The following is a 12,850-nucleotide window of genomic DNA, read 5'->3' as shown; positions in this document are numbered from 1 at the left end:
CTAACAAGGTTTCCCAGCCCTAAGGATGCTTCATACTTTCCTGATTCACAGGGGAGAATTTCCTATCCCAAACACTCTGCTTTAATAACTACAGCTTTCACCAAAGGTGTCCAAATGAATTCAGGGAAAAAAATGAGAAAACATGAATTTATACTCTTCCTCAGGTATAAATTCTCAGCTCACAAAGATGCATGTCATGGATCAAGTCAAAATGGAAGAAATAAAGAGAAATGGTGCTAATAGAAAGGAAAATGGGAAAAGGGATGCTCCCAGGAACAAGGGGAGGCATGTGCTATAGATGCCTTTAATCCACACGAGCTGGCAGGGGTATGGCTCACAGCTCTGCTTTAAAAAATGCCTCCTATGGAAGAAATGTGATAGAAACAGATTTGAGGTAAATATATATATATATATATATATATATATATTTGATATTTCATTAAGCTCTATTTTTAATCTTTTGGGGAATTTAAAAACATACGTTACTCAAACAAGCATATAATAGGACAATGCTAAAATGAGATGGGAAAAAAAAAAACATTGCCCGGGCTGGGGTTGTGGCTCAGCAGTAGAGTGCTTGCCTGGCATAAGCGAGGCCCTGGGTTCAATCCTCAGAACCACATAAAAATAAATAAATAAAGGTATTGTGTCCAACTACAACTAAAAAATAAATATTAAAAAAAAAAAAACACCCACGGCCAAAGTATCTTATTCATCCTTTTTCCTCCTAGGTTTTCTATTTATTTGCTTGGCAGTTTCCCCTTCCATTCTATTTTAGAGTATATTTGCCATTCCAAACACAATCTGGGTTCATCTTTCCTTTAATGTTAGTTTTTAAATATCATTTTCCAACACAGACCTTGTTTATGCCCTCTATATCTAGTTATTCAACCACCTGATGACTTTTTTAAATAATAATAGGATTTAACTTTGTTGTTAGGCTTGTTTTCTGTAAATTTATCATCTGTCCCTGAACCTTCTACTTCTTCACATATTGTTGAAATTCTTCCTCAACATCCAGTTCACTGTAGCTCATGATGGTCCCTCCCTTCAGAAAACGTATAATATCTGGAATATGAGACAGACAATGATGGCATTCATTCAACAGTGCTTCCTTCATATCTACTATCCCATTCCCATTCCTTTAAAGGGACTGGAAATTAAAGATGAATAAAACACAATGTGCCCATAAGTTCCATCCCAACAGAGACAGACATTGTAAACACAAAGACAATGCCAGGCACTAGTGGAAAAAGTTCAAGGGGAACTTCAGCTTGTCTATCAAAAGTGGACATAGCAAGACCTCTTAAACTTGGAACTCTTGACGTGATGGGCTAGATAGTTCATTGTTGTAGGATACTGTCTTGAGGTTCTCAAAATTATTTAATAGTGTCTCTGGTCAATACTCATTAGATGCCAGTAGCATCCCCCTAAGTTAAGAAACCAAAAACATCTCCACACATTGATACATGCTGCATTCAGGTAAAATCACTCCAGGTTGAGATCCCTGGTTTATGGGATGAAAATACATCAAGAGACATATCATAGGCAGGAAACCAGAGAGAGATTCCAAGAATGACCTAGACTTGGAAGCCTTTGGTCTGTAGATGACAGATGAAGGGTAATAATGCCATTGATGGAAACAGGAGTCACATGTGAAAAGGACAGGAACAAACCTGAGGAATACCAGCCTCAGGAATTAAGAGACAGGCAAAGTGGAGTTAGGAAGAAGATGGAAGAGGAGAGGCAGATAAGAAAGGAGGAGGGAAGGCATGCTCTGAAAACCCCAGGAAGCCAATATGGCCAAAAACAGCATCTGGGTCAAGAAGGTCTGGGATTAAAACATACCAGTTTCGAGAGTTAGGAGACCCCAGCTGATCTGGGAAGGCCTTTTCTAATGGGATGGCTGAGAGAAGGAATCAGATTCAATAGTTGAGAATTAAGTGGTACATAATACACTTGGAAACTCGGTGGCTTTTTTTTTTTCAAGTAGCATGCCACATTTCCTTATCACTGACAATTAAATTACAACCTAATTTTTTTATCCTGTAAAAAACATATTATATTTTCAATAGTTCTCCAGCTGGAAGAATTCCTACTTCAAGGTTCTGATTCATACAGTTTCCTCAGGAAAGAGAAGAGGTAATGCATAAAGGAGAGGTTAAAAGTTCTTTGGGTTTTTCCCTTTTGTGGTTGTTTTTCTTTCTTCTTCTTTTTCCTACTCTCTCATCCTCTACCTCTCTTTCTTCCCCTCCTTCTCCTTCTCCTTCTTTTATTTCTCCCTCCCTCTCTGCAAGGGACCAGACTGTGTTGATCAACCAATAAGACAGAGGCAGGAGACAGAAAACGTTTGATGTTAACATGAGCAGAGCAAGCATCAGAATCACCGGGACTGTGAGATGAGACACCTTTCCTTCTGGAAAATAAGGGCAGATGGTGCAGATGAAGTCAGGTTTGGATAGGTGTGCCGGAAGGGGCATAGGTCAAGCCACTACAAGAAAGCAAGGGTGACTCTGCTGAAGTTGGAGCAGTCTGGCAATGTGTCAGGAAGGCCACTGAACTTGACTAGGCCTTTGGAATACATGGATAGCGGGGACGTGTTGGAAGATAGGAGAAAAGAGCATGAAGCCACTGCAAGGGTCACAAGTGAATACTCCCCTCTCATTCCTATAGGATCTGGATGGAATGACTGGGACCAAAACTGAGTTATATTGATTTCTTTAGGGAGAATGATTTTTAATAAATACCTTTTGGCATTAATAGTGGGTGGCTTGTGATGGGGGTTGCTGGGGAGGAGCTAGAGGGAAGCATGGTGGAGGAGGCACCCTTAAACCCTGTGCTTGTAGGCACAGCCCCTCCTATGCTCTTAGTTCCTCCCTGCAGAGAGGAAGCAGGAGAGGAGGCAACAGAGGGTCTGTGGAGGGTGCAGAATGCTGTGCGTTTCTCTCCCCAGCCTCTTCCCACCAGCCTCAGGAAGCTGTTCCCAACGCTGACAAGGGCAGAGCATGACCATGATCATGGGGGTGTTGGGTAGAGCCAGGACCAGAGACAGGACTTTTCATCACCAGTTCTTCCCCAAGTAAGCAAGATGCTTCAGATGGAATTCTAAGTTAGCAATATCTATGAATTAAAGTCACATTCGGGAATACTTGGATGAAGTAGATGGCTAATTTCCTCATTGGTACCTCTACTTCCCACCCTGCCCCAGTTCTGTGGGGCTGAGCTCATACTTCCCTCTCCTACTTGAAACTTCCTAGCTGTAGCTGAGTGGCTGAAGGTGGAGGAGGCCTGGACAGTATGCAAACCAAACCAGAAGACCAGCCTTGCTTGGAGGGAGGCCTTCCCTGGGGAAAGCATTTTGCTACTGGTTTGAGTAAGCGTTTACTAACTGGGGTAGATTATGGATTGACTATACTTGCCACACTGCTTATGTCTCATAGGGCTTCTTTCTCATGACCTATCTAAAGAAAGTTCCTCAAAGTACAGGCAGCTAAAACCTGATCACATCCCTGCTTCTGAAAAAGGTCCAGCCCTGGAATGCATAGCTCTAATGCCAGTGGTACAAGGTGTATGTCAGCAGTCATAGCTATCCTGGCCCCCAGCACCTGAACCATCGAAATAAAAACCCAGAATATGCATTTGGTTGCATTTATAACCCAGAACATTACTCCTGGTGTTCTGTTAACCCTTTGATGGACAACTGAAGAGCTTATACAACAGAAGATTAAGTTATCTGAGGTCATTAGAGAGGAGGGACAGGAAGAGGACCAATATGTCTGTGTGCTTGCTTGGCAACCTGCAAGAACCTCTGCTCCTGGAAGGGTCCTTAAGGAGAGCGGGGGGAAGAGAAAGTACTTGCCCTGGGAGCAGAGTAGCCAGTTAATTTTGAATACTACCATGCTTCTGGGCCAGTGTTCTTCCCTGCAGCTGGGAAGCCTCCTGGGCTCAGAAATTCCAAGGGCCCAACATAATCCATGCTCAGAAGTTGGGCTGCAGCTCCTCCTTGCTGGCAGACACTAGCCTCAGCCTTTCTGGGCTTGCAAGAGCCAAATGCGCTGCGGAGGTGTGATTCACTGAGTTCCCAGAGGAAGGGGAGGCAGCCAGCTGGCAGAGGATTACTGAACAGCCAGGCCAAGGAATTCCATTGCTGTTTGGATGGAGACAAGCAGCCAGCTACCTCCCATCTCCTCCTCCCTGGCTGAGGCACAGAGCTGGAGTCCAGCCAGGTCTCTGGGGGGAAGGAAAGAAAGAGCTGAGCTGCTTCACTTACAACCAAGATAAGAAGTCTGTGGCTGGTGAATCAAGACAAGAAATACTTGTGTTTGCATTTGAAGGTGATTGTGATGCCCCCAAATGTTTACCCCAAATATACCTAGATGCTTTCCCCAGAGGTAATTTTGTAATAAACAGCAAACTTGTTAGGCAAGAAAAATAATATTGGGGGGCTGGGGTTGTGGCTCAGTGGTAGAGCGCTTGCCTAGCATATGTGAGGCACTGGGTTCAATTCTCTGCACCACATATAAATAAAATAAAGGTCCATTGCCAACTAAAAAGTATTCTTTAAAAATAATAATAATAATAATATTGGCTATCAAACAAACAAAAAACCCAATGTGCATGTCAAAGCTTAAGGATAGTCTATAATTTCCTGAATAAGAGGGCTCTTTCCCTTGTACCTTGGATACCTCAGGGTCTCTGGGGTGAAAAGTTACTGCTTCATTGCTTAGCCATTTTTAATCTTGTTATTCTTTTTTTATTTGTTTTAATTAGTTACACATGACAGTACAATAAGAAATTAACTGGGCTGTGAACCCAGACCCCCTTGACACCTTTGGTTTGACCCACATCCTTCCAAAGATGAGGTCATGAAACATCAGGATAAATATTTCCCCTGAAGTTCATGCAAAGAACAAAAACCAAAGATCCCATCCAAGCTTCCTCCCTCTGAAGCTTAGATCAATGTGTCACTTGGATCAAGGTAACAGCCAAGAAAGATCCTATCTGATCTACCTCTGCCCTATCTACAGGTCAGTAACAAACAAGCTTCTCTCTTGTGCCTTCAAAGCAGTGGGGAGAACATTCCAGCACCCTACTAGACAGAAGGTCAAGGAACAATCTTTCCTTAGGTTGCCTTGACCCAGCTTTCTTCACTTGCTCTGCAGTTTTAAATAATTTAGTATCTCTTCCCACTCTTATGCCTGAACATCCTACAGCTTCCAACGTGGTGCTGATTCCAACTTGTACAAAATGCGTTTGGAGACTATCCTAAATCAAGTGCATTTAACATGAAGCCAAAAGGAAAGTTTTTCAAAACAAGCTGATTTTAATCCAGCCATGTGCACTGAAATTCTAGCTTCATCCTGTCATAGGGTTTTCCCCTATAAGAAGAAATGTAAAGAGGTTAAAAAAAAATGGGTGCTTAGAGAACAACTTCAACTGGTGTCCTGCAGTTTAATTCTGTACTAACCACTCAGACAGTGAGATGAGTTTGAACCCCACAAATGAACAGCTCAGTCCTCCATAAGACTGACCCAAGTTCTGGTGCCAGCAATAAGTATATGGGTTCCTTAGGCTATTATACTTCTGAATGGCTACAGATTCAGGGGTTCTCATGACTCCCTCAGGTTGATAAATTCTCCAGAATTATGCCCAGAACTTAGGCAATTGTCATCCTTAGGTTTACAGTTTCATTATAAAGACTATAAGTGAGAGGTAGCCAAATGTGAAGATGTATACGATGAGGCGGGGAAGACCGCGAATCCAGAGCTTTCACACTCTTTCCTTGCAGAGTCAGGCTGCATCACCTTGTAGTGGTATCAGTGTGTTCAACAACCAGGGAACTTTTCTCAGTCTCTGTGTCTAGAGGTTTTATAGGGATTTTATTGTCTGGGCATAATTGATTAAATCATTGGCCACATGATTGAACTCAGTCTCCAGCCTTTTCCTTTCCCCAGAAACCAGGCTAGCTCAATGTCCAAATCTTCCAATCATGTGGTTGGTCTTCTGGTGACCAGCCCCTGTCTAGGAGCCCACCATAAATCAGATCATGAATATAAACTAGGATGTGATCCAAGGGTCTCTAAATCACAAAGACATGCCTTTCACTGGGGAAATCCCAAGAGTTTTAGAATCTGCCTTCCAATAGCCAGTGACAAAGTTCAGCCAATTCCTCATCAAACAAACAGACCCAGAACTGAGAAAGAAGAATAGACAAGAGCAACAGATGCCTGGAGCTATGGGATCCCAGGTCCCTGGAGAAGCCCTGACTCTGACTGGCATTTGGACTGAAGGCCAACACTGTCTCTAATCACTAGATATGAGGTTTACTTGCTCCTTGGATCTTCAAAGTTCTCATCTGGAAAAGAGGACTTGACATTGTGAATTCAGCAACCAGGAGGCAGCAGCCACAGGGTACTCAGTGAAAGTTTCTCTTATTTCTTTTCACTTAACCCTGGCAGTGACTGCACATGACTGAAGTACAGGAAAGGAGGCCCACAGTGTGCAGGAAAGCAGAGGAGCTTCCAACAGTGGCAAGACACATAGGTCTCTCCTTCCCATCTGGTCTGCCTGTTTGTTAGTCCTGGAATTTGTACTTTAAGAGGTGGGAAGGGGACACTGTAAAGGGATCTTCATTCAGACCTATCTTATAGGAATCAAAAAGTTCAAAGAAGCAAATACTATAGATGGTACTTTACTAAAACATCCAGCATATAATTATATATAGTAATTCTAGAACTTAGATTTCTTAATCCTAAAATAACAAAAAGGAATACAGTGCTTAAAAAGACATTGCATTTTTATATGTACCTGTGCATGTAGATGTATCTACACAATCCAGATGCACTCTGCAGCAGCCTGATCTTTGCACATGTCACAAATCAGCAAGGTTCCCACCTCTTGTTACCACAGTAAGAAATGAGCTCAAGACAATCCATATTTCACCACACATATCACAATACCAAATTCATCTTCAATTATTTTATTTGAGCAATCTTGAAAATGGGTGATCATTTCTTAATGTTAATTTTATTGCTAAGTTTGTTGTTTGGATAATTCAAGTATTTTGAATTTACGATAAATTACCTCCTTTAGAACTCAAGAACACAACCCAGTGACAACCTGGTGAATAAAAACTTATACTTCTGCACAAAGAAAGCCACTATTAATGTTTTGGTGTTTACTCCCAGTCTTCATGTTGCTGCATTTTTTCAAATTACATTCATGTTCTTCTTGTTGCAAGATGCATACATACTCTTTGTGAAAACTAAAGGAAAATATCCAAAGCAGATAAAATCCACCTGTCAATTGACCACCCAGAAATAAATTCTGTTTTCATCTGGTGATCTATTTCTGGGTCTTACTTTTACAAATAATATTTAATGATAAGTATTTTTCCATGCCATTAAAAATTCTTCCAAAACATGTGGGTGTAGGAGGGAGAGGAGAGATCAGTGATGGAAAATCAGGAGATTGGACTTCCTATCTTATAGTTGTAGGCCGGTGATGTTCTGCTTTTTTCTTTCCTAATGAAGGGATCCCAAGAGCAGATGCAGAGAGAACTCTTATCTGAATGCACCTTATCTGGATTTAAGAAGAGCTTTAAGAGATCACCTGCACCACCACCACCCCCCAACACACACACCTCCATACCAATAAAAGGAAGTCTCCAGTTGGAAAGGTGACTGACCGGGCACCTAGATATTAAAAAAAAAAAAAAAACACTAACAGCCTCATCAGAACATTCTTTGAAGCCCCAAACTCTCCCTCTTGTCAAGTTATAAACCTTTTGTTCAACTCTGGCTGCTTCAGTGAATTACTCATTATAAAGTGCTGCTGCATACATAAGAATAAAAATATTTTTTCTATTGATTCATCCATTGTCAACTACATCATAGGTTTCAAACCATTTAGAGCTAAGATGACAGGTTTCTTCTCAGCAGTTTTGGGGATGAAGGTGACCTGGTCTGACGTGGGAGACTGCAGCTGAGCCCTCTATCCAGAGGTGCAAAAGTACACTTTCTTACTAGCTATGACTCCCAGATGTCTGTTCTGGGTCTGGGTCAATAAGGGTGGTGAGAACCTCTCTTTTCTTTTCTTTAGATTTATAGGAGAAAAGTTTGATTAGAACTAGTTGTTGGGATACTATGGCTCATGTTATAGTTAGCAAACGTATGTCCTATTGTACTGTTTTCTGTTGTGCAATCTAAAAGTGTCATTTGTCATTAGAAGGTACATCATAAGGCAGAACTCAGGTATAAGACCTTTGCTCACCAATAAGCCCAGGTTCTGCTTCCATTTGACTTTGTGTCCCAGCAGCTTGGCTTTGGAAATCAGAGAACTGATCTAATCTTCCACATGCTAAAGTTGCAGGCTGTTGGATCTGTGTGTTGAAGGGACAACTATCAGGATTAGGGTGTGAGACACCAAGTACATTATCTTCTTACCAAGTCCATTGTGCATTCTTATATCATCAACATCTCTCATGGGATTTTCCAAATCTAAATCCTTTCTTTTCTCATTGCTTTTGCCACCTTGACATGTTATTCCCTGCTTTTTTTACTACCTTTGAATGATCTTATGGGGCGTACCTTTTCCATGCCCTCTTTGGGCTGTCTCTTGTGTCCATAGTTAAGTCATCAAAGGGTGTATTCATTCGAGTCACATTTAGTATGAGTATGATCTTTGAAGCAGAATTAGGATCCCAGTCTTCTCTGGCTGAAAGGTGCCAAAAGTTCTTCCCAACATTTGTTTCAAGACCTCTCTGATCTCCCTACTTTATCCTCCTTCTCTCATGGGAAGATCTTCATCAACTGAAACCCCATCTCCCCCAAATCCCTGCTGATGCTGCACCATTATTGGACTAGTTTGTCTTTCTGGTTGGTATGACTTCACTAAAGGTAACATAGAACTTAAATGCTCCTCTGAAAAGAGTTAAATGTCCCATTCTGGCTCTTCTAAGACCCTTCCCTTCCCACTCTAGTCCCTCAACTCCCTAGAATCGCTGGGACTTTAGACCTCTACCTGCCCACCTGGAACCTTCAAAGAGAGCCACTTGCATGTTAAAATGCTAATTTGAAGCACGTTAGATATTTTATCCACTTGTATGGACTTTGGAGATATCCAGAGAGCCATGTGATATATACTCAGTCCCTCACCTAGAACTTCACTCAGAACTCTATCTTATGAGATTCCACGCCAGACAGAGAAAAATCTTAAAAGTCTCCTCTAAAAATATCAGCGAGAAGGGGCTGGGATTGTGGCTCAGTGGTAGAGCGCTCACCTAGCATGTGCAAAGCCCTGGGTTCGATCCTCAGCACCACATTAAAAATTAAATAAATAAATAAAATAAAGATATTGTGTCCAACTACAGCTGATAAAAAACATATCAGAGGGAAATGTTAACCCTCACATTGACCTCAATTTATTCCATCTTCCAGAAACAAAATTTGGGTGAAATTTTTAAGTGGACCAAAGACAAAAACAACTCTTAATGTAAACTAGTGAGTTTTGCATTCCTCTGTTAATGCCTGACTTGGAGCTTACATTTTAGAATGAAAGCTATAACCTCTCCATTTGTGTTTATCTATAGTTTATGGATGAAAATGTGGTATTTTGCTGCTTCTGGATGGGTTTTACTAAATCAGCATATGAAATTGCTTTATAAATTCTATTTTAATAGGCTTAGAGAGAAATAAGCACATATAAGTTAATTCTTTCTAAGTCTCTCAGAGGTGTAAGAACTAAGTTCTATGTTTTACATGGTCACATGATTTGGGTAAATATGGTCAATAAGACTAATTTGATATTGTTGATTTAATAAAAACAGGTATGTTTTCTGAATTATCAGCATTAAGCATAATATAAGCATACATTTTTTTCTACTTGAGTTTGCTAATCAAATAAGTTTATGTTATACCCACTAGAAATATAAGTTTATAATAATTATACATTAAAAAAATGACAGAAACAGCAGGGCATGGTGGCAAATGCCTATAATCCCAGCAGCTTGGGAGACTGAGGTAGGAGAATCACGAGTTCAAAGCCAGCTTCAGCAACTTAGGGAGGCCCTAAGCAACTCAGTGAGACTCTGTCTCTAAATAAAATACAAAAAAAAGAGCTGAGGATATGGCTCAGTGGTTAAGCACCCCTGAGTTTAATCCTTGGTACCAAAAAAAAAAAAAGACAGATGCAATAAAAATGAATAGCTTGATATCTATTGCTTTTGTTTATTAAAAACAGCAGAAGAAGGGCTAGGGTTGTGGCTCAGTGATAGAGCACTTGCCTAGCATGCATGAGACACTGGGTTCGATCCTCAGTACCACATAAGTGTAAAATAAAGATATTGTCTCCACCTAAAGCTAAAGTAAATATTTAAAAAAAATATTTATTTTAAATACTTAAAAAAATAAATATTTTTTTTTAAAAAAGAACAGCAGAAGAACAAAACAAGAAACATGTACTTAACTTTTATAGGTTTCTTGCTTTTGTTTTCAAGGTTTTTGTTTTGCTTTATTTTTTTTTTATTTTACAGTCTTCAATTAAGCAAAAATATGGAACTACTTAGTATGTTTCTCCAGGAACTTTTTATGAAATTCAGATCTCAGTGTATCATTTACAAATCTTTCATCTTTCTTCTGATCATCTATACCTTTTGCGCAGTTCTCAAAGACACCACCACCTTCTTTTAACTTTGAAGTTGGCCTGAGGCTGGGATGGGCCCGTGAGATCAAGGAGAGGGTTTCCACGGAGAATGTTTTCTGTGAGAATTCTTTTTCAGGTTTTTGTTCTAGTTCCTTCCTGGCCTGCTCTTCTGTTCTTTCTTTTTTTACTTTTTTCCAGTTCTGCAAGAAGAGCTGTGGTGTCACCAACATCACACTCCTCTTCAAAATCTCCATCTTCCTCATCTGTTGGAGGAGCATGCACATGGAGGTGGGCAGGCTTCTTTGACACTGAAGAGGAGATTGTATGTGCTCAGGTGGGACAGTACTTGTTTTTTCCTCTTGCACTGGCTCTCATGCTTCTCTTGAAACTCCTTCCTGAAGTTATGGTTATGAACTTCTTCAGGGGTCTCCTCAGTATTTTGTCTGGATTTATCTTTGAAGGAGAGGGCGGGTCTCTGTTTGAAAACTGCTTTAAGAGTTGGCTCAAATCACCTTCTCCTCTTCCTCTTCTACCCCTTGCAGGTTCAAAGTTGGCCCTGGATGCTGTTGTCATCTTTTAGTTTGGCCAAGGTCTGATGCAGTAGCCTCTGAAGATCACGTAGACACCATTGTGACCTGTTTTGGAAATTTTTGATACTTGCCTAACATGCATGTGTTGTAAACATAGTTAACCGGGATATAGCTTCAGATAATAAGAGTTAAATTGTGGTTAATTTTGCTTAATAGCCTATGAAATTTTCCTAAAAATTTTCCTAGCTGTTAAAATGCAAATTAAGTTGATATAAATAGAATATTTTTTTTTTTCCCTGAATGGACTTTCCAACAATAACTATGCTTGATAATATGTCTGCTTAAAAAGTTTCAGTGACTCAGTGGTCTAGTGCTTGCCTAGCACTGGGTTCGATTCTCTGCACCACATAAAAAAATAAATAAAATAGATATCTATCAACAACTAACAAAAAAAAATTTAAAGTTTCCACAATCTGTTAGTGCCTTGCAACCTTAAAGTTATGCTAAATAATGAAGTAATTGGTATGTATTAAGTGTCTAGATCATTTCTAAGTAAAATATCTTTAGAATACTAATTATTAAACATAAGTTTAAACTTTAATATTTTGGGTTTATTTCTTTCACAGAGAGACTAAAAATAAGAGGGTCCCTTAATAGACTATTTTTTTTCAGTAGTGTAGATGGAACATGACCCTGCACATGCTAGGCAACTGCTCTTCTAAGCTGTCTCCCTAGTACTTTCATAGATTTTTTTTAACATATGTATAAAAATCCTCTCTAAGGAAGCATTTAAAAATTGTGAGATGGAATATTCATAAACTTTGCTTTCTGTTGAAGAATGCTAGTGTATAATACCGTTTACAATTACCCATGTTCTAGTTTTCTAAGTAAAGTAAAAGTTACTACATGACAAAAATTAATTATAATCAATATATGTAAATGAAACTACTAGAAATAATAATAGTAAAAGGAAAATGACATTATACAAAAGCATACAAGCAACGTAAGATATATTTTTGTCAAAATAAAGAACAATTTTGTCCTAAAATAAAACCACTGGTAGTTCCAGAATAATAAAGAGGGAGAGTAGAAAGAAAAAATCTGAATGGATATAGAAAGCTGCAGAAGATTTTCAGCAAAAAGAATTTTATGTCATGCAGTCTAAGCTGGCTATGGTTGGATGGTTCTCTTTTTAAGGTTCTGTTTTCAGTGTAAGCTTTTATATTAATAGTACCTGAATGCAAAACAAAAGATCTGTTTTCTCCTTGCTAAAAAATGACAAAAGTTTTCTTGGGTTGGTAGTCTGCTCTTAATAAAACATTTTAAAGATTTTCTTCACCTTTTGAATAATCCATCTATTATGGTTTAGATGTGGAATAATCCCCAAAGGCTCATGTATTGAAGATTTGGTCTTCAGTACAGTTATGTTCAGAGGTGGGACTTTTGGGAAGAGACTGGATTATAAGGACTATACCGTGGATTAATAGTGTGCAGGCATTACTGTGAGCTAAAGGAGGTGGGACCTAATTGTAAGAGTAGGTCCTTGGAGAGATGCCCTTGAGGATTATATGTTGTCCCTGGATCTCTACTCCTCCCCACCCACTCCCCATCCCATATGTCTCTCTCTCTCTCTGCTCTCTGGCTGCCATGAGCTGAGAAGCTTTCCTCCAACATGCTCT

At 39.7% G+C, this 12,850-nt stretch overlaps 1 pseudogene; it reads right to left on the bottom strand.

Annotated features, from left to right (window-relative positions):
• Positions 1–10,556: 10,556 nt before the first annotated feature.
• LOC124088276 (spliceosome-associated protein CWC15 homolog) lies at positions 10,557–11,214 on the bottom strand (annotated as a pseudogene).
• Between the last annotated feature and the right edge of the window lie 1,636 nt (positions 11,215–12,850).

Source organism: Marmota monax, unplaced genomic scaffold (assembly GCF_021218885.2).
Source record: "Marmota monax isolate L192 unplaced genomic scaffold, Marmota_monax_Labrador192_F-V1.1 WCK01_AAM20220418_F8-fsc00109, whole genome shotgun sequence".
Classification (NCBI taxonomy): Eukaryota; Metazoa; Chordata; class Mammalia; order Rodentia; family Sciuridae; genus Marmota; species Marmota monax.
Note: the sequence above shows the minus strand (reverse complement) of the source record. Positions and strands in the feature narration are given on the sequence as shown.